The sequence below is a fragment of the Abramis brama genome (assembly GCF_963993115.1).
Source record: "Abramis brama genome assembly, chromosome: 18".
Lineage (NCBI taxonomy): Eukaryota > Metazoa > Chordata > Actinopteri > Cypriniformes > Leuciscidae > Abramis > Abramis brama.
Genome location: NC_139980.1, coordinates 30,647,423 through 30,669,450, shown reverse-complemented (window position 1 = coordinate 30,669,450; position 22,028 = coordinate 30,647,423). Strand labels below are relative to the sequence as shown.

General features: G+C 35.2%; 1 protein-coding gene across 5 annotated transcripts in view; it reads left to right on the top strand.

Moving 5' to 3' along the window:
• The window catches only part of klhl29 (kelch like family member 29), a 268,904-nt gene that overhangs the window by 17,394 nt on the left and 229,482 nt on the right, over window positions 1-22,028 (top strand). For 2 of the 5 annotated variants that reach the window (XM_084091257.1, XM_084091258.1), the window contains exons 2-3: window positions 6,143-6,213; window positions 16,722-16,791. The gene's annotated coding sequence lies outside the window, so the exon portion shown is untranslated. Of the gene's footprint in view, window positions 1-6,142; window positions 6,214-16,721; window positions 16,792-17,012; window positions 17,116-22,028 lie in introns of those variants that run through there. The other 3 variants (XM_084091259.1, XM_084091256.1, XM_084091260.1) reach the window with 2 other exon arrangements.

The window sequence follows — 22,028 nt, the reverse complement described above, 5'->3', positions numbered from 1 at the left end:
GATGTAGGCTTCATGTTTTAAAAATTCAGAACTATTGTTAGTTGTATAAAATATTTATAAATATATATAAATAAGACTAAAATAACATGTCATTATTTCAGCATTATTTACATAATTTGTTTTATATTAAATGTACGTGGTAGTGTAATTATTATGATTTATATACTATTTATTATTATTTTGATTTTTACTTTACGTTTTAGAAATTTTGTTATGTGCTTCTGTCATTTTTTTGTAAACGTATTTATTTCAGTTAGTTGCCAAGTCAACGCTTTTAATTTTTGTTTAAGCTAAGTTACATTTTCCTCTCTAATATTTATATTTTATTTTACGTTTTTGGTTCCCCAAAGAACCTTTTAGTGAACAATTCTTAAAAGAACCATTTTTTTCTTTATGTTAAGAGCATTTTAATCATCAAAAGAAACTTTTTCCACTATATGAAGAACATTTTGTGGAATTGAAAGGTTCTATGGATGTTAAAGGTTGTTTGTGGAACCATACATGGCAATAAACAACCTTTACTTTTAAGAGTGTAGAGATAGCTAGAGTGCATTTGTGGTTACGCTTTATTTTAAGGTGACGTAGTTACATTGTAGTGAATCAAATAAGTACTGAGTAATATTAAAGCTGCAGTCGGCAAGTCTGGCAGATTGAGGGGACTTATGCCGCGTTCCAGGCATCCTGTAACTCCTTTTTTTTTTTCTCTGCCATCACGCTTCATACAATCCAACACACCTGCGAACTTCAGGCATGTGCATGTGATATTGTAACTTGCGCGGGGGAGGGAGGATCTGTGGCGTGTGCACGAACTGTACTTGACACTCAGATCTCACACAGCCCTGTGCTGATTGGACCAGAAGAACCGGGAGCGGTGGATTTTTGCAAAACAAATAACAGGCTCCAGGTGGATGTAGAAGTGCAGGTTTTTTCCTAAAACGGACTGATTTATGTTGTTCTGTCGGAGCATAGTGTCAGTTTCAGTGAATATGATCAAAAAAATCTTGCCGACTGCAGCTTTAATTAACTACATGTACTTACTATAGGGTTAGGGTTTGGGGTTAGTTACTTGTAATTATGCATAATTTACTGTTATTACTATAGTAAGTACATGTAGTAACTTGTATCTATACGTCAAATTAAAATAAAGTGTTACCCATTTTGTTAGACAATTTTATTGGAGTGCAAGATGAGTCATCATTTTTGGCCAGTTTTCTTGGAAGAGAAAGACTTTGTGTATTGTGTATGCTGATAATTTAGTAGCTTTGACCTCAAAGCTAATAAATGAATATTACTAAAAGCAACATTTTCATATATTGCATAAGCATTACCTCAATCTGAAATAAATGATATGCCTTATAAATATTATATTTGAAATCTGAGCACACACTAACACATTTGGCTCTGTGTACATACCAATAAATTAATTTCGTTTCTGCTCTGCAGAGGATGGTTTGAAAATCTATTTTTTATACTCCTGTTCTGGCAGTATTCATAATTGAAGATAATCTACCATGCATTTTCTTTATTAATTTAATTCCCCAGGGCCTTGACATAAAATGTCTGTTTCCTTGACAAAGTGCAAATGAACGCCGGGAGCGAGACAGAAAAAGCAGAATTGCGCAAGTAGGAGCCAATGGGGACGTAAATGATCTTGAATGATATAATGGAAATACATTTCTCATTCCATGACAAAGAAAACATTCGTCCGTCTCTTTATTGTTTGTAAATACAGGGGGAATGCGTTCCAGGCGGAGGCGAAGGGGTCAGGAAATGTGCGAGAGGAGCGAATCGAAAAGCGGAGACGAGGGAATCATTCTGTCCAGACGCAATCTGATGAGATCCTCCTCTGTGTCTCTAAAAGCATTAGTTTAGACAGTGATTGCATTTGGAATCCTATTAAGTTTATATAATCGGGAAAAGAAAGGATTATTACTCCCTATCAGTATTTTGCTCCTTTTCCTTTTGTGTGCCTGTAAAAGCTCGAAATTCACTTGATTTACTGTGTCACGACTTCATTTCGACGGCTTTGTCATTCGATTTGTCACTCTCAAATGGAGGTTGAGAAGCGAAGGATATTTATATGCCAGAAATTTTGACGTCTGCTCCATTAGAAGACGTCTGGTTATCATTACCTGGAAAGTCCTAGAAGTGCGTTTCTTTGGTGATATCCCATTTGGAGGGCAATGAAGTCCATGTTTGCTGGATGTTGCACCTTTTAGGTCACAATTTTCTTGTGCTACAGTTCTTTTTTTATTATTTTATTATGCTTTTGTTGATATAGGCCATGTATCGTACATTACACAATATAGCAAGTTTTTATCAAGTCTTAAAGGCCGGAAATATACTTTATGCTAGAATGCAAACACAAGTGTTTGGCAAATATGTGGCAAATGCTTATGCTTTTTGCGATATCATAGTGTGGGTTGTGAATGTAAATGGTCTACAAAGTTTCAAAGATCGAAGTGCAGGATAAATGTGCCAATTACTGTTTATGAGCTTTATTTAATGTGTCTTTGAATATCATTTAGTGCTCCCTGCTTTGTAGCCGTAAAAGCAACAATGGATATAATTCACCTCAGATCTTGAAATTAAACAAATGGAAACAAGAAAGTTCAAACTGTGAACAGAGAAGTGTATTCTTTAACAAAGATTGTTTTAGTAACTCAGTATGTATTTTTAATAATGTTTAAATGGTGTAATATTTGTGAATTTGATTATGTACTTTTTCTTGCGAGTGCTGTCGAGATTACTCTCTGGTGCCGTGCACTTGCCGCGAGACTCCGCCCACACGCCGTTCTGATTGGCTGTGGGTTTTGATTGATTTTGACGCATCTCGTAGTCGCGTCGCTTCTGGTGTGGACAGGCAAATTGCCTGTTGCTGGAATCTTATCGCATCGCGTGTGGTTAGGACTGGAAGAGTTTGGTTTGTGTGTCGACATGTGGAGAAGATGCTGTTTTCTGCACTGCGAAAGCAAATCCACTTTGCATGCACTTCAAACGAATGAGGAATCAGGCTCGAATTGATACAGTAAAACTGACACCATCGTTATAGGTTCTTTTGTATAGAAGCTGAAATTCAGATATGGTAATTGCCATTTCAATTCCAACACGCGCTTTAAGCAGTCGACCAATCACAACAGACTGGGTCATCTGACCAATCAGAGCAGAGTAAGCTCTCGGAAAGGAGGGGTTTAGACAGACTGAATCCTTTATCAAACCATTTCATACACTGTGAGAAAAGAGGTGATGCTGCAGTGTATATTATGAGAAAATTGTGTTGTTTTTTTTACCTGGGATGAAATGACCCAGATGGCATGTAATCAATGAAACGATGTTGATGTCAGTGTTGATGTGTCAACGCTAATTGCATTGAATTAACGTTACAAAGTGATGTTGCTTTAGTATCACTCTTGCACCCTCAGTTAATGGTGAAGCAAAGTTGAGATTTCAACCAAAAATCAACGGTAATAGTATTGATTCAACATTACAAAGTGATATTTTATCAACATAACTTTTGCACCCTCAGTAAATGTTGAAACTATGTTGAACAAAAAATCAATGGTAATGCTATTTAATCAACATTACACTATGATTGATTCTACATCACCAATGCTGAATCAACACTGAAGCTAACAAAAAATAATCAGTGGTAATATTGTTGAATCAACGTTACACTATGATGTTGAATCTACATCACTGCTGTTGAATTAACACTGAAATTAACAAAAGTAATCTTTGGTAAAATGTTACAATACAATGTGATGTTGATTCTAAATAAATTTTTACACGATTATAGTATCATTAAATTCTGTGTATTTAATTTATTTTTCTAAAATCTTTTATTTTTTTTGCGAAATGACGCCGTTTCCATTAGCCGATGTTATACGACTAAAACTTCATTTTTTCCTCTGGCGATAAGTCATTCCAAAAATCATAGCAACGGACGTCGGTAGGTTTATGTAAATCTCAGCCACCGCACTGGCCATTATTATTAATCGAAGGAGACGTATGTGTGTTATCCAATCATTAATGGCAAGGAAAGACCCTTATACTTGAGAGCGGCACATATGAGGTGTTTCTGGGTGTTTCTCACTTGAATCTGCTTCGAGGTCTTGATTGTAGCATTTCTTTGAGGTTTAGAATCCAGTATTCCTGTAATTCTTTTGTCTTTTATGAATTTAATAAAGAACTCTGTCTCGTATTCTGTCCAAACATATCGCGTCATCTACGTTAGGTGACCTGTATATGCGCAAAAACGGTTTCCATTGCAGTTTTGTGAAATATTTATTTATATGTGAGCGTAAAAACTTTTTTGCGATAAATGGAAGTTTTTGCGAAATTGACGCGTTTCCATTGGCTGTATTTTCAATTCGCTATTTAAATTTGCGCAATTTGAAGGGTAATGGAAACGCGGCTACTGTCTCCACCCATGTGTGCTGTTGGCTTTCATCATGCTGATCCAACACACTTTAAACATTGAAATGTCAATCTCAACCAAAATGATGGTTTGGATCAAAACTCAACATTGTATCAATGTCACCACGCTTTTACTCATCCTGCCTAAACACAGCTTCGTGGTGTTTTCCCTACTGTCGCCTTTAACTTGCTCAGTGGAGGTTTTACAGTACTCTTCTTTGTAATAAGCTGCTTTGGACTGAACTGTGTTGTGAAAAGTGTGAGACACATAACATTTAATTGAATTGAACTGAAAGCCCGATTGCCAGAGAAATCCCTGTGTGCTGCCTATCATGACAGATTTGAGTCTCATGAAGGTTTATGAACCTTCAAGTAAAAGAGCCAACCAACCAAAAATTATTTGGGGACAGTTACTTAAATCCAGGAGGTTTTGTTGCAGATATAAACAGTACAAGACAAACTCTTGGTTGACAAGTCTCTTCTGCTCACCAAGGCTGCATGTATTTGATTACTGTAAAACAGCAATTTTGTGAAATATACATATACAATATTACAATTTAAAGTTTTCTATTTGAGTTTATTTTAAAATGTAATTTATTCCTGTGATTGCAAAGCTGCATTTTTAGCAGCAAATACTCTAGTCTTCAGTTTAAAGGGGACCTATTATGCCCCTTTTCACAAGATGTAAAATAAGTCTCTGATGTCCCAGAGTGTGTATGTGGAGTTTAAGCTCAAAATACCCAACAGATCATTTTTTACAGCAATTTTGTACAATTTTTTAAATCATCACTTTTTGGGCCTGAGAAAAACGCACCGTTTTAGTGTGTGCCCTTTAAATGCAAATAAGCTGCTTCTGCACGGCACAGGGGGCGGAGCCTCACGAGCTCGCGCTCAGTGTCAGAACAACTGACAATCATCTAACATTAACGGAAAGATGATAATATCAAAACAGAAATTCACAGTAACGGTGTTCATTTCGACCCGGAGTCGGACAATAATGCCTACAGAGTCAGATAATATATGCTGTATGGAGATGGAACAGGTATAGTTTAGTTTAATTACGGTTATAACCTATTTGTCATTGCTTGTATCCACTATTAATATAAGCCTGCTGTAGGACCCCATCCGAATGATGGCCAAAAATATACTGATGAGTTTAATAAAGTTTATTGTACATCACGCAAAATATGAAGCGTCAGTTTTACTCCAGAAAATCACCGTAAGAGCTGAGTAAACACAGTATAAGAAGTGCGTTAGAAACTGCTTATGATTTATGGGATTAAAAAAAAAAGGAGTGAGTGGATTTTTATCACTATAGGGTGGTTGTGTACACACACTGCCAACACACATTTATGTCCAAACACCATGCAAAAGTGAATTTTGAATTAATAGGTTCCCTTTTAATGATGATGACTATAACAGTGTTTCAACAGTGTACAAATCTTTTGTAACATTGCAAAGTTTAATAAAAAAACGTACTCATCCAACTTTCAAACTGAAGTGTATATGCTAGTGTACTCCTAAAATACAAACAAAGAAAGTTTGCCTGTTTCAATAGTCTGTACATTAGTCTAAGGTAAAATTGTGGTTTTGAATATTTAGTTGAGAGTTTTTTGATTAACACACTTACAGCAGTTACAGTTGGTACTAAACAGTCTCCCTCTCTCTCTCTCTCTCTCTCTCTCTCCCTGTCTGTTTACTGATCCGGTTCTCTTTGTCTTTGCAGGCGCACCTGAGTATACTCTCCAAAGATCTCATTAGTCTGTGATGAGCATCATCATCCAGGACAGACCCAAGGTACCGCAATATTTCAAAAGATCCTATTTTATATCTTTACACCCTCATGCCTGTCAAAAAGATACATCAGTTAGCTCATTTATTGCAGACTGTGTACAGCTGTGGTGTGTTTTTGTTCCCTTTTGTATTAACAGAACTAGTCTGGATAATTCGTTTTTTTCCCTTCTATTTACTCTGGAATCAGAGCATTTTAGGGAAAAGAAAGTGTGAATGATAACATATTTTTTCGTGTTACCTGAATTCTTGTTAAGTGTTTGTGTATTTTTATTTTTAATTATTGGAACTGTTAATTCATTGTTAATTATGATTTGCGCATGCAATTATATTTATTTATAAAATAAAAAAAAAATAATAGAAAATATATTTTATTTAGTGCTGGGCAACGATTAATCACATCCAAAATAAAAGTTTGTGTTTATGTAATATATGTGAATGTTCTGTGTATAATTATTTTGTATATATAAATACATATACAACATGCATGTATATATTTAAGAAATATTTGCATGTATATACATTTAAATAGCATTTATATTATATATAAATATTTTATATATAAATAACACATTTTTCTTAAATACATACAGTACAGGTCAAAAGTTTGGAAACATTACATTTTTTTTATATTTTTGAAAGAAGTCTCTAATGCTTATCAAGGCTGCGTTTATTTGATCAAAAATAAAGAAAAAAAACTGTAATATTGTGAAATATTATTACAACTTAAAATAATAGTTTTCTATTTGAATATACTTTAAAAAATAATTTATTCCTGTGATGCAAAGCTGAATTTTCAGCATCATTACTCCAGTCTTCAGTGTCACATGTGCCATCCAGTCTATCACATGATCCTTTGGAAATCATTCTAATATTCTGATTTATTATGAGTGTTGGAAACAGTTCTGCTGCCTAATATATTTGATGAATAAAAGGTTAAAAAGAACTGCATTTATTCAAAATAAAAAAAATATTTTCTAATAATATAAATCTTCTTTACTATCACTTTTTATCAATTTAACACATCCTTGCTGAATAAAAGTATTGATTTATTTCAAAAAAAGAAAGAAAAAAAATTACTGACCAGTAGTGTATATTGTTGTTACAAAAGATTTCTATTTTTAAAATATTTGCTTTTTTTTTCTTTTCTTTTTTTTTCTTTTTATTCATCAAAGTATCCTAAAAAAGTATCACAGGTTGTGAAAAAATATTAAGCAGCAGAACTGTTTCCAACTTTGATAATGAATCATCATATTAGAATGATTTCTAAAGGATCATGTGATAGACTGGAGTAATGATCCTGAAAATTCAGCTTTGCATCACAGAAATAAATGATAATTTAAAGTATAATAAATTGAAAACCAATTATTTTAAATTGTAATAATATATCACAATATTACTTTTTTTTCTGTATTTTTGATCAAATAAATGCAGGCTTGATGAGCAGAAGAAACTTCTGTCTTTCAAAAACATTAAAAATAGTAATGTTTCCAAACTTTTGACCTGTATTGTACACGCATGTGTGTGTATTTATATATACAAAATAATTATACACAGCACACACACATATATTATGTAACCACAAACTTTTATTTTGGATACAATTAATCGCAATTAATCGTTGCCCAGCACTAATTTTATTTAAAATATATTTTTTATACAAAGAATATATACATGTTTTATACATTTCAAAAAATGACAGTCCCACTAAACAGACATTTTTGTATACTTTAAAATTTTACAGCACAAATCCAATCAAGTTACTTGACCCATGCGAGACCTTTTACAAAGTTCAGATCTTAGAGGTCGATCAATTTGCAACACTTTCCGATTATCATTAGTGGAATCCCATCACATTCCTATTAGTGTTTCTCCGTGGACACAGCTCTGGTGATTAAGCGGCGGGATTACATGCTACGAGACTGTCTGGAAAACCACACCTCCTCAGCTCATGCGTCCCGCTCTGATTAAATGGAATTGATTTAATTGGGTTACCCCACTGCGAGGTCTGGCTAATGGGATGTGGAGGCTTTTTGATCACTGGTACGCGGTGACCGGCTCTGACCCGGCTCAAGTGAAGCGGCACAGCTTTTTTTGTTTGTGGTCAGTGTCTCGTGTGTTTGAAGATAAAGCCCTGCCCACGGTGGTCAAGATTTTGTCATAATCCCTAATTAGAATTTGCACTGTAGGAATCCGTGGCAACCTTTTCTTAGGATTTTAGATTCGATAACAACCTCATTTCATTAAAATGAAAATTAAATTGTTTCATTATTATAGCTTTTCTGTTGATGTTGAGCTCTAAAAATAACAAAAAAAAGCACCACGAAGGTAGAATAAAAAGTTTCATACACTATATTCCAAATCTTCTGAAGCTGTATAAGAGGAACATATTTCAATTTATGCCACTATTCAATAAAAGTCTAGCTTCCAGTAGCTTTGGAGCCCCTGCTCACAATGTACTTTCATCATATGAAAATTAAAGAGCAACACGAAATGTATTCTTTTGTGTCCCAAGGAAAGAAAAGAAAAACACAAAGCTTTGAAGGTGAATGAATAAAACTACACCTTTAAGTCACTGATTGCTGCAAAGTGACATGACATCTGCTGAACATTCAAAAAACTGTGTGCACTTCATTTAGCAAAGATCTGAGATAACGTCAAACTGCGAAAATTGAATTTCCCTCCAACGTACTGTTTAATATAGATGTACCGATTATAATCTTTTTATTCCTACTGATTTATAATGAATTTGTGTTCTTAAATACGACGTATAAGATATTTGCATGTGAAGGCAGCAGTTGAGAAGTCAACCTACTTAATTTGTTGAGGGCAATAATAAAAAAATATTGTTTATATATATATATATATATATATATATACATTAGGGCTGCACAATTAATCGAATTTGTAATTGCGATTACAATTATGGATCCCCACAATTATCTAATCGTTCGAAGGCACAATTACATAAAGTCGACTTACATTATTCTGTGTGCTTAAAATGTGTTTTTCTTTTCTTTCTACAGCTTATCTTTAGGGTTTTTTCCCCATTGTTTTAATTTTAGTTAGTGTAACATAATACCATGAATATTTTTACTTTGGTCTGGTTTCTTTAAAAAAAATTTTTTAAATATTTGATATTTGAGGTTTAATGCTGTAGAAAAGGAGTTTTCAGCTGGTTTATTTTGATGTAACAATATGGCATGCAGTCGCTTCAAACAATGGCATAAAGCTGTTCAAAACATCATTCAATGTAAATTGTGATAATCGTAATTAATAATCGCAATTACAATTTCAAGGCAATAATCGACAATTATGATTTTTGTCATAATTGTGCAGATATATATATATATATATGTGTGGCCCTGGATCACAAAACAAGACATGTCGCACAGGTATATTTGTGGCAATAGCCAACAATACATTGTATGGGTCAGAATGATTGATTTTTATTTTATGCCAAAAATCATTAGTATAATAAGTAAAGATCATGTTCCATGAAAATATTTTGTAAATTTACTACCGTAAATATATAAAACATTTAATTTTGTGAGTGAATGAATGCAGCACAATCGCGAACATAAATGGACAACTTTAAAGGAGATTTTTAAGTATTTTTTTATATTTTTTTTTAGGATACTATGCATCCTGATAAAGTTCCCTTGGCCTTTGGAATTAAAATAGCCCCACATCATCACATAGCCTTCACCATACCTAGAGATTGGCATGATTTTATTTCAGTTAGCCTAAAAGCTAGTTTGATTTGCATTGAGAGATGATCTTATGGAAAGTACCCCATGCCAATCTCTAGGTATGGTGAAGGCTATGTGATGATGTGGGGCTATTTTAATTCCAAAGGCCAAGGGAACTTTATCAGGATGCATAGTATCCTAAATTATTTTTTTTAAAAATACTTAAAAATAAAAATCTGCCTGCCTCTATGGGAATTTAACATAGGGGTGTACTCACTTATGCACCATGTATTTTAAGGAAGAACATTTATTTATTTCCGATACATTATTCATTCACAAAGAAAATTGGTGTCCTTAAAGGTTGGATTTTTCCTAATTTTTTAAATTAAGGCATTAAGTTCAATTTCCAAAATATGATTTTTTATTCCTCTTTTTAGTCAACTTTAGCATGGGTGTATTCACTTATGCATTGCACTGTATATGTATATATATATATATATATATATATATATATATATATATATATATATATATATATATGTATATATGTATATTTATTTATGTGCAGCATGTATGTGTGTGTTAGCTTGAAATTTCAACTGGATGCATTTATTTTGATATATTGAAGCATTTGTGTCATGTCTTCAAATTCACATGAAAAGAGTGTTTTTCATTTGACTGTTGTACTTGTTTTTGAAGAATTGGGTTATAAAATGAGGCTGGTCTGATTCATAGCCTTGATTGTTGGTTTCTGTGCTGCATTGAGATGAAAATCAAGTATCATTACTCTTAACAGGTCATTTTACTCACTGGCTGCTGGTCACCCCGCGTTTTGTTAAAGTGTTCCCCGAACTGCATAATTGGAGTGTCCCTGTACTAAGTGAAATGTTAAACTAACATTGAGAAAATCACACCATCAAAATCATTTGAGCCCTTCAGAGTCCTTTAATTTCTCCTAAATTTGACTACTGTTGTGTTCAAACTCATATCAGAAATGGTTTGCAGTTGGAGGCTCATTTAAGTCATTTCCATGCAAAATTCAATCCATTACTTGGCATGGCGATTTCATGCGACTGGGCCGCTTGTTGCTTTCTTCATGGGCAAAATGAGGTCGCCTGCTGAAAGGAAGCGTGCAAATGTTTGATAATAATCACGAAATAGCTTGTCCCTCGTCTCTTTAAAGATGCTGTGAGGCTTGTACGATGTGCAAACCCATAATTATTCATTTGCCTATATCGTGTTCATTTGCATTCCTAAAAACTGCTGTTTTGACACCTCCACACACCCACCCACTCTCGGCATGATTAAGACATCTCCGACGCGACCGGGGTTATCCGTGTGCCATGGTGGCACCCCCTGGGGACCTGCACACAGCAGGGGTCATAACATGTCATCTCACGCAAGCCATTGAGCCTAATGTGTGAGACGGACCATCGCTCAGGAGCGCTCCTCGTACGGGTTAAGGTCCATTAGGGACTGTGCTTTAGCATAAACACCATCTGAACGCATAGGGATACACAGAGAATTCCAGGCAAGCGTCCAAGTGCCAAGCTCTTTACAGGGAATGTTGCATTTATGCGCAGATGGTGACACGGTGTAGCATGTTGGTGGGATTCAGTGCGTGGAATTTAAAAGCGTCCTGAAACTGAAATGTATTTATTTTATGCTTATGTACATTCTTAGATTTTGCTATTAATTACTGTATTCATCAGTAAATGAAGAAGTTTTTTTTTTTTTTATCTTATCAAAACAATGAATTTGGCTCACTCAGCCTCTGAAACAGCTTCGCTGATTGATGTAACTAAGGCACAAATTATTCTAACTAATGAAATCGCAGCACATTTTTCACGATCCAATCAAATTCAGAAGGATAAAATCAAGCTCTTCATTTCATGCATTCATTCTGTGTTATAGAAATTACAGATGTTAAAAGCATTGTGATTGTGAATGCTAATTTGCTGGATTTGAAACTCATTTAAGTTTTGTAATGTGACATAACACATAGAAAATGTTTGGGAGTTTGGGGAATATGAATCAAAAGAATTCGGTGATGCCAGTCAAACATTGTTTCAGAGGCAGAGCAAATTTTTTTCTGATGAAATATACAATACAATACATTTTTATTTTATTAAAGTATTTATAATAAAATTATTTTGTGTAAAATATTATACAAATATTTTTCAAATATATATCTTTTTTTCTAATACATTTATTATTCACATGTATTTATTTAATCATTAATTTAATTTAATTTTTTATAAAATTTTACTTCATTGAAAAAAATGTTTTGTTATTTTATTAAAAAAAAAAATCCAGTAATATATTTATATTTTTCTCTTTGGAATAATGTGCACCTATGAATCGTTCACAATAAGATCAGGAACATATTCTGATTATTTATTTATATTGTTCCAAACCTGTATGCCGTTATTCTACTTTTTGGGTCCCAAAAAAAAATTGATGACAGCTGTTGGGTTTGAAACGTCATGAATACGAGTAAATAATGACCAAATAAGGTTTCCTTTTGTGTGAACTGTTGCTTTAAGAAATGAAACCGGTCCACGTTGAGCTCATGTTGTTTTTATGAGCAGGTGTGTAACGGATCAGATTGAGAGTACACACTGAAGGGGAAGGACAGCGCTGATGGATGGGTTGACCCTGAGGTGCTCCGAGGAGAACGTTCCCGTTTCCTCTCCAAATGTCAGAGCGTTCACTAACTTCAGAGACTGTGTTGCCTGCGCTGTCATTGATCGGCTAAGCCGGCCACTTCATCTCCTGTTTTATGGATGACCGAGCGAAAGATCGCGGCCCCTGTGGAACACGGTATCCCTGGATCTGTGCCTTGACACGGCTAACCTGAGCTAGAGCCGCGGGGAAGGGTTACGGCGAGTGCTTGTTTTCAGGGGGTTTAAACGTGCTTCAGAATGGATTTTCTCAGTTTGTATGCTCTCAGTTGTTCATTAATTCAGCCAGCATGTAATCTTATTAACTGAAGTGGCTCACAGTGAGGCATTTCAGCCGGCTGTGACATATCATGACATTTGAACCAAACGTGGACCGCCGTTTGGCATTTTCACATTTCAATATTAACATAATCAGGCACTTCAAATCTTCTGAATGAATTCAATCTCTTGTGAGGGAGAACTTGAGAACTTTCCAGGCATCAAATAAACAATCTAACCTGTCATAACAGCCTAAATAAGAGGCAAATCTTTGGCTCATCAGTGCCATCCTGAGAGCGAGACAGACAGAGCGTCTTTTTCTTTGGGCTGCCCATTGACAGGTAACATCTCTGAAGGCCCTGGTGCCCTCTTACTCTGCCAGTCATTCTGTCTTGCTTTTGCCCTCTTTCGTCCCGTCACTCAAACACCTGCTATATTTAACCTGTCAGAATACAGTCTAATATTTGGAATTTGTGCTTAAGTTCAACGCACTGCCACTCAAGGCTGTCAGCTGTTGACTTGACTTTGGATTAAAGCCGTTTCCCGGTTTATCGCAGCGTGTGGGGGTTAAGCTGTTTTTCGGTGTCCTGCGCTCAACTTTGCTGGTCAATCAACTTGCATGCAAATGCATTTCAACTAAACAGTGTTTGCTGTTGTGCTCTGAATGCAAATACAAGGTCGTGAAATGTTCATTTTGAAGTCCCATACAGTAACACGTGAATCTCTCGTGAATGTGGCTGCTGATGGTCTGGGAAGGGGACCAATTGTATTCTAGGTATTATTTGTTTAGACAAAGTTGTGTATACTCTCATATGAGTCATGCGTATTTTTGGTCCATTTTCCCAGAAATTAACTTAGCATTTTAATGATTTTAAAGCCAATAGACATGGGAGTAAAACTCACTTTTTTTGTTGTAATACGTACTGTAAATAAAAATAATAATAAAACTTCTTCTTCTACACAAAAATGCATCATTCTATTTATTATTATTTTCTAATTTTATATATTATTATCTAATTATTATTATTATTATTATTACATTATTCGGGTTTGTAATAATAGTAACAATAATGTGTTATAATTATTATATTAATTAAATTTCCATATTTTATACATGTTTTTTGTGAATAATAAAAATAATAATACTTAGTATTAGTAATATTACTGTAATTTTATAATAATAATTATTATTATTAAATAATTCAGATTTATAATAATAGTAATAATAATGTACTATTATTATATTAATTTTACGTTATTTTATACATACTTTTTTGTGAACAATAAAAAATAATAATACTTATTATTATTAGTAATTTTACTGTAAATTGTATATTTGTATAGTAAAGTACATCCGTTTCAATTTCCCTTTTTTTCGCAGCAGTGAAAACTAACTACAATAATCATGCCATAATAAAATTATAAAATAAAATTACTGTAAACTTACTAATACTAATAAGTATAAAATTACTGTAAACTTACTAATACTAATAATTATAAAATTACTGTAAACTTACTAATACTAATAATTATAAAATTACTGTAAACTTACTAATACTAATAATTATAAAATTACTGTAAACTTACTAATACTAATAGGTATTATTAAGTTTACAGTCATTTTATAATAATATTAATAATAATATAATGTTTGAATACATTTGCTACTCTTATCTGCTTTGGGCCTTATGGCATGATTATTGTAGTTCGTTTTCACTGCTGCTGCAAAAAAGGGAAATTGAAACGGATGCCCTTTACTTTAAAAATATACAATTATGCGTATGAAGATTAATATCAGTGGCATTCCTACAAATGAGATTTTAGTTAGTTTTATTTATATGCAAAGTAGAAATTAAAATGTCATGCATATGATTGCTGGTCGGGCCGCCAAAATGCATTTTCATTAATTTATTGAAAAAAATGCACTAAATCCTTGAATTATTGTGCGGTCTATTGCGAAATGCAGCCTACCGTACAAAGTGCACCATTTTATAATTGTGAGGCTCTTCATTTTTCATTATAGAACAGAAAATATGGCATTTATCATGGAGGGTACGGGTTGTATTACCTTTCCTGTAGCGTATCCGAGGGCTTGGGTGTGAAAAATCATGAATGAGCCACAAAAGCACCTTCAAAACACACAGTGGAAAGATCGGACTGTAATAGGTCTTAGGAAAGCAGTCCTAATGAGACTTACATTCCTGTAACACTCCCGACACGTTCGCTGGAATCACAATTCATGTGCTTTTATATACTAAATGTGTATTTTGATGGACATTCAGATCCAGCCGTTTGCTTATCTTGGGTTCCTGTCGACCTTATTACTGTTTCATGCTGTAAATGATCCCAGAACAGACGTGTTTCGGACGTGGTGCTGATGAAGTGTTTTATGGGATGCGGTGTGATGCGCTGAAGGGCTTCTCAGAAAACCCCCATGACGTTTAAGGTATGACAGAAGGTTGAGAGGTTAGCCTTCATGTTTGTTTTGATGGTTCTTGTTAGCGTTTTTCACCACAGCACGACATCCATTAGCTGGGTTTGCGGTGCCATTAAAGGGATTCCAGTGAGATTTATAGACCGGCTACATGTGCCGAACAGATGCTGAGCGCTCTATAGGTGGAGAAATGTTTGAGAATCTAAATCTGACCTTGTCTATGGATATTGCTTCCTTTAAAGGTGTGAAATTCATGGACATTTTTAGTCAACATGGAGGCCAAATTTACCCCATTTACTTTCTTAAAGGCTCCTAGTTGCACTGCAGCGTCAGCTCTTTTCTCACAGTGTCTGAAATAGTTTGATAAAGATTCAATCTCTGTAAACCCCCTCCTTTCCGAGAGCTTACTCTGCTCTGATTGGTCACATAGCCCAGTCTGTTGTGATTGGTGCTTACAGTGCGTGTCGGAAACGAAACTTGTCTGAATTTCAGCTCCAGAGGTTTCCTCAGCACTTATGATGTAACGATGGCATCAGTTTTACTGTATCAATACGAGCCTGATTCAATACGAGGTGCATGCTAAGTGGATTTGCTTTCGCAGCGCAGAAAACAGCGTCTTGTCGACATGTTGGCACACAAACCAAACTCTTCCAGTCTCAGCCACAACTACAGTGTTTGAGGGTCAAAGTACACGTTCACGGCAGCCAATGAAGACTATAGGCGGGCATTATGCAAATTTGTTGAGACAGGAAGTGAGACTGGAATTGCTTTTTAATAAATAACAAATTCAATAAAATAGAAAACAATTGTGATGAAGTAAAACATATATATAAATTAAATGTTTCCAAACTTTTGACAGGTACTGTAAATAATAGAAAATACAGTCTAATGACTGGTTAGAAACTTTTATGTCTCAAAAATAAAAAAAATAATCAATAAATTCTAATTCTGGACACTGCATCTACTGTTTAATAGCATAGTTCAAAGAGCATCTTCATCTTTATATATCTCCTGGCATCTATATAACATAATACCAGAAGATCAGTGCACAGATGTCACACGTCAAAGCGTGAACTCTTTTTATGTACCATCGCTCTTTTCCTCTGGGGTGTTTTAAGCTTGACCTTATTCAATCTAAAGATGTGGGCCTCAGTAGATCTTCAGATCCGCCCCGTCTGCCTTCCCATAAAAGCCATTAGAGGAATTGCTGCGCTTTTATAAAAATCTGCCCTTTGAGTACAGCATGATGGAGTTGGGTATGAAGACGACGACACATGCAGCATTGAGCTCCAAACAACCCCCGTTTTCAGACAATCAAGCTTCATTTCCTTAAGATACACCATTGTTGACCTTCAGCTGAGGCACAGAGTTTATGAGATTTCCCTTAACCTGATTCTGTGTTTTTATTGGCTCAGTGTTGATGTCAATCGCCTTGTCTCTCCTCAGGTCTGTAATACAGATGCACCAGCCATCAGTCAATGTAACAGACTGAATAGGAAATGTAGAAAAGGAGCAGGTAGGGTGAACGCTCACTGATAATGCAGTCTAGAGGGCTTGTGTGTGTGTGTGTGTGTGTGTGTGTGTATTTGTCTGTTGTGGGTTGATAGATAGCAGACAGAATAGTATGCTATTTTCAGAATGGAAGTGTACTGCAAACTTTGTATTGCATGCTGATTTTATGTGAACGAAACGTTACAGTTATTACCTTGGAAATGCATATCGGTTGCATTTTTACAGGTACACCATGTCACTTTTCGCGATCTAGCGAAAAACTGCATGCGTCTTGTGGAAGAACATTGTAGCTGGAGCTACTTCTCTCTGTTTAAGACGAGTCACGCAGGTACTGGCATACTCCCGACCGGTCTAAAATAGTCTGAATATAAACACTTAATATAGGTGTACCGTAGTAATTCATGATAAGACAAAAACACTGTTTGGAAAATGGATTCATGGTGGACTCGCTCATTCTATAAATTTGTACATTTTGAAAACAAAATAGTTACATAGTTCACCTTTAACGTTTGGCCATCCAATCAAATAATTAATCAAGGAGGAGGTGTTAAATATCACTGTTGAAAATCAGAAGGTCTATCACATTGATTGGGGGTCCTGATGATTGTGATTGCCAAATTATCATCCAGAAACCAGCTAGTCAATTAGTGATGTTGAGTTTTAGATTTTTGATTTATTAAAAAAAAAGATATAAAAATGGTTTTGTATATATATATATATATTACTGTATATATATATTAAATACATATATATTTTTTTTTTACTGTATATATATATATATATATATAAATTATTTAAATTATATAAATATATATATTTTAAATAAATATATAAATGTTTATTTTTATTTATTTTTATAATTTTTTCTTTTAGAAAAATATGTAATTTTGTATAAAATTTATTTTTTATTTTAATTTAAAGGTGCTCTAAACAATGTCACACGTTTTTTAGGCCAAAACATTTTTTGTCACATACAGCAAACATCTCCTCACTATCCGCTAGCTGCCTGTCCCCTGAACACACTGTAAAAAAAAGCGCGGTCTCTGTAGACAGCACAGGCTCCACAAACGGCAACAAAAACAATCTGGGCCAACCTGGACCACGAAACATAACAAACTGTTCCAGCCAATAACCAACAAGAAGGATTTGGGGGGTTAGTGCGCGGATGAGGAGGTAGGGTCAAGCTAACCTCCGTTTTGTTTGACAATACTTTGAACGTCAACAAGAAGTGACGTCACCCAACATCACTTAGAGCACCTTTAAGTTCTTCTTAGTGAGTTTAGGGTGTGGGTACTGTCGCAGGCGGAGCCTGAGGGTGTTTAGCTGCTGAGGGACCATGACTGATGCATTACATGGGAAAATAAATTCAGATTCGGGTACAGGGGTGCAAGCCAAATTATGCTGCATTTAGACCTTTATGAACAGCCTCAAATAGTTGTGGAACATCATGTCAAAACTGCGCCCAGGGCAGATACGTTGGATGGGTTTATTATAAGCGAGACACTCACGTTCGCTCCACATAGTGTTAGCCTACTCAGTTGCTCACTCATGACACATAGCAACACAGCTAAAAGTATTCCTAATATGTTGGACCTTTTCTTGAAAGTAGCCTAATTTTACCCATTGAGACATGCCTTCACAAACACCCGTAAGAGCTGTGTTTGTTTGTGATGTGTGAGCTGGGGCACGAAAGGGCCGTTTGCAAAATATGCTGTATTTTTTTAACTCTGCTGGGTGCCACCAGTGTCGCAGAAACTACATAATTCACCTTTAAAGATTTCATAATCTCATTCTGTCTCGTTCTGTTGCACTCTGTTAAGATGCTTTTAAACCCAAGAACATCTCTTAACAAAAGTCCAAACTAGTGAAATACTAACTAGGGTTTTTTTTCTTTTGTTTTAAATTGTGTAGATTTACACATCCCTAATTGCAGTGTGAAATATACCGTGGTATTAGCTAATTTTGGCAAATGTAGAAGGTCACACTGCTATTTTATGCATGAAGAAAATGCTAATACTATATTAGGTAGACATACTGTAATGTGTGTGGCAAAAATAGTTCTAGTGCAATGGTAGTATGCCATTCCAAACATAGCCGTGGTTTGAATCCCAGTGAGAACAATCAAACAGGAATGATCCGAATTTCTGGCAAGTTAACAGCATAGCTTGAATGCTGCACAGTGCCACTTATAACAGCTCTCAAGTTAGGCCCACAATCTCAAGAAGTTTGCACTATGGCTGACCTTCTGCCTCGACCTGCACGACACTTCCCTCCATGGAAATATACTACAGTAAAAGTGAAATGTGCTTGTGGGGAGAGGACAGGAATAACAACTTCTGTTTTGATGGGTAAATATCTATCAAATCAGAGCCCCAGATATCCTATCCTATCTATCCATCCATCCATCCATCCATCCATCCATCCATCCATCCATCCATCCATCCATCCATCAATCCATCCATCACTAACTGTCCATCTCTTCATCCATCCATCTTCTGTATTTCTGTCTCATCCATCCATCCATCCATCCATCCATCCATCCATCCATCCATCCATCCATCCATCTTCTGTATTTCTGTCTCATCCATCCATCCATCCATCCATCGATCCATCCATCCATCCATCCATCCATCATTCACTAACTGTCCATCTCTTCATCCATCCATCTTCTGTATTTCTGTCTCATCCATCCATCCATCCATCCATCCATCCATCCATCCATCCATCCAAATCAGAAATTGAAAACGTTTATCATATAAGAAATGTATTCAAGTCATTGTCATAATTATCATTTAGGTTTTTTTTTTATTTTTATCTAGTGCGTAGCTTTGAAATACTTAATTGATCAATTACATTGACCCAATAAAGGAATATTTACAAATAACACCTCATTTTATAGTTTTATTAAAAAGCAAAAAGTACTTTTTTACAGTACTACATTTTCAATAGATGTACACAGGGCAACACAGTGTGTAAAAATTAATTAGTGAGACTAGCATGATGGAATTGCTTATTAATCTTCTGTGTAATGTTATATTTGAAACATAAATACAAGCTTCACATTCTGAATTTTAAACCCTATGCTATCCCAGTTTGCTTTTATTGTAAGAGTGTAACTGCAATTTAAAAAAATAAAATAAAATATATTTTCTGTGATAATCAACTTAACTGGTATCGAATCATGCGCTGAGATCCGCTCACGTGTAGGAATCCTTTGTGTCCTTATATCCTTCATATCTTCTTGACCGTTATGGATTTTTCTTTTCTCTTTATTTCCCCCTGTACCCATTTTGAAAAGCGCCTTGTTTTATTTCAGTTGTTCAAATCAATATGTTTCCCTATTGGGGACAAGTCTTGGATATTTCTGTCAGCAGAATTTGATGTGATGGTTGTCATTTTTCTTAATTGCTGCTGGCAATGCCATATATGGCTGAAGCTAAAGTGGGTCAGAGTTGTGGGGTCACTGCGGCAGGATTCGGAAGAGATCGGCTTCATCTGTTCAGACGCCCTCATGTGCTTACGGCAACAGAAACAGTCAGTTTTGGGGCATAATGATGTGACTTTAACACATGAAGCGTAATTCATTTGAAAAGACGTGATAGATTTGACACAATCAACCCAATTAATCATACCCCTGAACTATGCATAATTTTCTTTCTCATCATAAGAGGAAATCAAGCTTGAAGAACCACCTTCATGTGTTTTTATGTTAGTGATAGACTTATGTTTAATATATTGACTTCTCAAGCCATTTTTTGTCAAAAGTGCTTTACTCGTCTGCCACAATGACTTAAATGCCACAATGATTTAAGATTCATTTGAAGATTGAATCAGAATCAGTATATCATGTTATTAATTTGATAAAATTTCTACCAACTGACAAGCCTTTTTGGGGGGGGGGGACAAATAAAGAAATGAGATGCTTTTCGTAAATATGAGATACTTTTATAATACATGGAAGTTCATTTGGGTAACGCATGTTCATTGTATTGATTTACTATATATTTTATATTCATTTATTTAGTGCCCCACCCATTTTTATTGCAATAATAAAATGAAACTATTTATTTATATATTTATCCTACAGTAAGATTTGTAAAATTAAGTCTCTTATGCTCACCAAAGCTACATTTATCTGATTAGAAATAAAGTAAAAATATGAATATTGTGAAAAATGATTACAATTTAAAATAATTGTTTTCTATTTGAATATATTTTAAAATGTAATTTATTCCTGTGATGCAAAGCTGAATTTTCAGCATCATTACTCCAGTCTTCAGTGTCACATGATCCTTCAGAAATCATTCTAACATGATGATTTGCCGCTCAAGGAACATTTCTGATTATTATCAATGTTGAAAACTGTTTTTTTTCCATCATTCAGAATTCTTTGATGAATAGAATGTTCAATAGAACAGCATTTATTTGAAATGGAAATCTTAATAATGCATCCTTGCTGAATGAAAGTATTAGTTTCTTTAAAAAGTTCAATCTTATTGACTTCAAACGTTTGTAAATACAAACAAGCCTGTTCCAGCTTCTCTCATAAGTGCGCGGCCCCTCTCTGCTGCTTATTTATGGCCCTACTCAGTGATTTTTCCCAGATATGTGAGTGCCGGCTGAGCTGTGAGGTTCTGCACGCAGCAGTGGAGGTGGAGGAATGTTTGGACCAGGAATACGCACGCCTGCATTTCTCGCTTTCCTCCGTTAATGGGCCATGAGGTGAACCGGGGGGGCTGTAAAACCCTCCCGCTGGGGTTCAACAGGCGCTACACATCTCCGTGGTCGTGGCCAGACAGATGTGGAAGCCATCACGAGGACAAGACTTCCTGCAGATCTGCATTCCGACCCAGGCGCTGAAAGACCCTCAATCTCTTCGGCACACGAGACTTGTGCTGTTCTGAGGTGTATTAAAATGAAGGACAGACGGATAAATTCGCATTTACAAACCATGCGCTGGTCTTAAAGGTGAAGTGCGTCTTTATACAATGTTTTTACTCGCTAAATATGCAGAAATTTGAGTTACACGTAACCAATGACTGACGTTTGGGGGCGGGGCTATCTCTCCGTTGAACCAATGGTAAACTGGGGAGGTTTGGGAAACCTTTTAAAACCCATTTGTTGATATCAGCAGTGCAGAAATGATACACTTCACCTTTAAGAAATGTGAAGGGGAAGTTATCCCAACCGCAAAGCCTTTAAGTAAAAAAGAAAAACCTAGGTTTTTCGTCTCTCATTCTC